The sequence below is a fragment of the Schistocerca piceifrons genome, chromosome 1, assembly GCF_021461385.2.
Source record: "Schistocerca piceifrons isolate TAMUIC-IGC-003096 chromosome 1, iqSchPice1.1, whole genome shotgun sequence".
In the NCBI taxonomy this organism is placed as follows: Eukaryota; Metazoa; Arthropoda; class Insecta; order Orthoptera; family Acrididae; genus Schistocerca; species Schistocerca piceifrons.
This window is the reverse complement of record NC_060138.1, coordinates 369,282,795-369,286,921: the sequence shown is the minus strand read 5'-3', so window position 1 is coordinate 369,286,921 and position 4,127 is coordinate 369,282,795. Positions and strand designations below refer to the sequence as shown.

At 41.0% G+C, this 4,127-nt stretch overlaps 1 pseudogene; it reads left to right on the top strand.

The window, feature by feature from the left end:
- The first annotated feature begins 589 nt into the window (after positions 1-589).
- LOC124723497 lies at positions 590-706 on the top strand (annotated as a pseudogene).
- The last annotated feature ends 3,421 nt before the right edge of the window (positions 707-4,127 follow it).

The following is a 4,127-nucleotide window of genomic DNA, read 5'->3' as shown; positions in this document are numbered from 1 at the left end:
AAAACATTTTGAATGAAATGATTCGCACTGGCTGTAAAATACTTTCTTTAAAATTTTCGACAGATTTCGCGTCATTTGAAGAAGTATGTTCAAGTGACCCGTACAAAATTTAATAAAAGAAAAAAATTTTATGAAAATTATTCTTAACAATAGTCTGAAGATAAAAGGATGCTGAAAAGTAATGACATATAGCAATACTTGAAGAGTACTCAGAGAGATTCTTTTATGTAAGTCATAACGGGAAGTTAACTGCCTTAGAGGCACTTCCCACTATTCACGCCAAGTTAATAAAGAGACAGTGCTATAATAGCGATAGTCCGTTGAAGGGGATAGCAAAACCCATAGAAATAAAACCAAGTGCGCCAAACAAAGCTGTAGTCTAGTAACGCACCTAGACCTGACTCCAGCTCAAAGTCGGCACCAAGCGAGCATTTGCGCAAAAGGGTCACCTTATTACCGACATCCGAAAGGCTATCCAGGTACTGCACTTCGAAAGCAAGGGTGTTTTAGCAAATTTTGACTGAGTAAGCAGACAGGCATTAGTCTTATACCACACCATTTAATTACCGCAGGTCTTTAGCTTCCTCAGGTTAACGGCCTTGCCGCAGTGGATACACTGGTTCCCGTCAGATCACCGAAGTTAAGCGCTGTCGGGCGTGGCCGGCACTTGGATGGGTGACCATCCGGCTGCTACGCGCTGTTGCCATTTTTCGGGGTGCACTAAGCCTCGTGATGCCAACTGAGGAGCTACTCGACCGAATAGTAGCGTCTCCGGTCAAAGAAAACCATCATAACGACCGGGAGAGCAGTGTGCTGACCACACGCCCCTCCTATGCGCATGCGCTATTGAGGATGACACGGCGGTCGGATGGTCCCGATGGGCCACTTGTGGCCTGAAGACGGAGTGCTTGCTTTTTAGCTTCCCAGTTTAGCCTTTTGCGTATGTCCATTAGTATGGTATTTTATTTGTAAAAGAGGGAAGCTGTATTACCACTCAAGCTTTATTAACGTTTTGCATTTTAATTGTCCATTTTTTGTATTTTTATAAATGGGGCTCAACCTTTTCTATGTTGCGTTACGTATTTGTAAGTATAGCAACAGACTGATACAGCGAAGGTTTCCAGCATTTTATGTGGTCGGCAGTTCTACTGTAAATTAACAAGGGTCCGTTCTGTGTCGATTTTATGAATATTTCAGGACCAATTAATTTTTGTCCACCGTGTTCTAGGAATCATCCCAGTATTTATCTGGAGTAATTTAGGAAAACCGTGGAATACCTAAATCAGGGCGGCTGCATGACTGCATGGGGAGCGAATACAAGGGCATCTGTTTAAAAGAGTACAACCTCGTTCTGTTCAGCACACGTACAGCCGCCCCCGCCCCCTCCCCCTCCCTTCACTCCTTCTATAGCGACGGTTTTGTGTCCGTCGCCTCTGACGCCACCTGTAAACATCTTTCGCATTGTCAGTACTGCCTCGGCTGTTGCCGGTCAACATCCTTCCTGCTCTTGGCGCGGTAAGACCCTTCTCATTTATTAGGTCCATGCTTTGAAAATATCTAACTGTGTTACTAGTCCCAGATTTCATGTACTGAAATTGTCTGAGTGCGTTACTAGTCTACAGCTCTGTTTGGTCCGCTTGGTTTTAATCCAGGTTTTATTTCTTTAGGTTCTGCTATCTCCTTCATTTTAACTATGGACTTCCGCTATTTGCGCGCTACGCCTTCATAACTTGATGTGAATAATGGGAGCGCCTCCAAGGTAGCTATCTTTTGCTATGACTTGTAAAAAAGAATGTCTGTGGGTACTCTTCAAATATAGATATGTCGTACTATTTTTCAATATCTCTTTGTTCTTCAGATCATTGTTAAAAATCCTTAATATTAATTTTTGAACAGATCACCTGAAGCTGGGTTTCAATTGCTGCAAAACAGATCGTGATTTTCAATAAAAGTGTTTAGCAGCCGGTGCGTATCATTTCATTCAAAACGTGGAATTTTTTCTGCGGTTGCCTGCAATTGAAAATAACATCCTGAAAAACCCTGTTACTGAACTGTAGGGAACTGACTCTGAGGATGAAATCTGCGCTCTAGAGGTCACTAAACAACATTTACGATACGCTGTTAATTACGTGAGTGCTCTTTAACAGCTCACAGACCATCCATTTTTCTTTTTAATTTTTATTAATCCTAAAATGAATGTCACAGCCACAGAGAGAGGAATGGATATAACAGAGAGAGTGACCCACATAACGCACATATTATACTTCCAGACATGACCTTTATCTTAAGCTGATAATGCGATAGTTCCTGCATTTGCCTGCCCTTGCTGTCTTCAGGATTGTGTCTGTGTACGACATATTTCCTAAAGCTTGATGCTGTGGCTCTAGACTCACAGATTTTACATACTAACATTGATGCAGCTTTCCATGCTACTCAATCCTGCGCAAGCGTCTTCATCTCCGAGTAACTACTGCAACCTACACCCCTCTGAATCTTCTTACTGTATTCATCTCTTGGTCCCCCTGTACGATTTTTACCCGCCACACTTCCCTCCAGTACTAAATTGGTGATCCCATGAACTTTAGTTCTTTTAGTGAGGTTGTACGACAAATTTCCCTTCTCACCAACTGTATTCAGTATCTCCTCATTAGTTACGTGATCTACTCATCTAATCTTCGGGATTCTTCTGTAGCACCATATTTCAAAAGCTTCTATTCTCTTCTTGTCTAAACTGTTTATTGTCCATGTTTCACTTCCATTCATGGTTACACTCTATACAAATACTTTGAGAAAGGACTTTCTCACTCTTAAATCTATACACATAGTTAGCAAATATCCCTTCTTCAGAAACGCTTTTCTTGCCATTGGCAGCCTACATTTTATATCTTCTCTACTTCGACCATCATCAGTTATTTTGCTTCCCAAATAGCAAAATTCATCTACTGATTTAAACGTCTCGTTTACTAATCTAATTCCCTCAGCATCATCTGATTTAAATCGACTACATTCCATTATCCTCGTTTTACTTTCGTTCATGTTCATCTTATATCCTCCTTTCAAGATACTGTCCATTTCGTTCATCTGCTCTTCCAAGTCCTTTGCTGTCTCTGACAGAATTACAATTGGAAAACCTCAAACTTTTTATTTCTTCTTCCTGGACCTTAATTCCTACTCCAACTTTACTTTTGTTTCCTTTACTTCTTTCTCAGTATAGAGACTGTATAACATCGGGGATAGGCTACAACACTGTCTCACTCCCTTCTCAGCCACTGCTTGTCTTTCGTGCCCCTCGCCTCTTAACTGCCATCTGGTTTCTGCATAAATTTTAAACAGCCTTTCGCTCCCTCTCTTTTACCTGTACCACTTTTAGAATTTGAAAGAGATTGTTCCAGTCAACATTGTCAAAAGTTTTCTGTATGTCTACAAATGCTATAAACATATCTTTATCTTTCCTTAACCTTTTCTCTATGAGAAGTCTTAGGGTCAGTGTTGCCTCGCGTGTTGCTACATTTCTCCGGAATCCAAATTGATCTTTCCCGAAGTCGGTTTCTACCAGTTTTTCCATTCTTCTGTAAAGGATTCGTGTGAGTATTTTGCAGCCGTGACTCATTAAAGTGGTAGTTCGATAATTTTCACACCTATCAGCACCTGGAATTGGAAGTATTATATTCTTCTTGATGTCTGAGGGTATTTCGCCTGTCTCATACATCTTGATCACCAGACCGAAGAGTATTGTCATGGCTGGCTCCTCCAATGCTCAGTAGCTCTAATGAAATGTTGCTTATTCCAGGGGCCTTGTTTCGATTTAAGTCTTTAAGTGATTTGTCAAATTCTTCATGCAGTATCGTATCTCCCTTCTCATCTTCCTCTACGCAATCTTCCATTTCCATAATATTGCCCTCAAGAACATCTCCCTTATATATATTCTCTATATACTCCTTCCACCATTCTGCTTTCCCTTCTTTGCTTAGGACTGGTTTTCCATCTGAGCTCTTGATATTTGTACAGGTGGTCCTCTTTTCTCCAAACGTCCCTTTTAATTTTCCTGTAGACAGTACCTGTCTTAGACTAGTGATACGTGCTTCTACATCTTTACATTTGTCTTTCAGCCATTCCCGCTTAGCCAT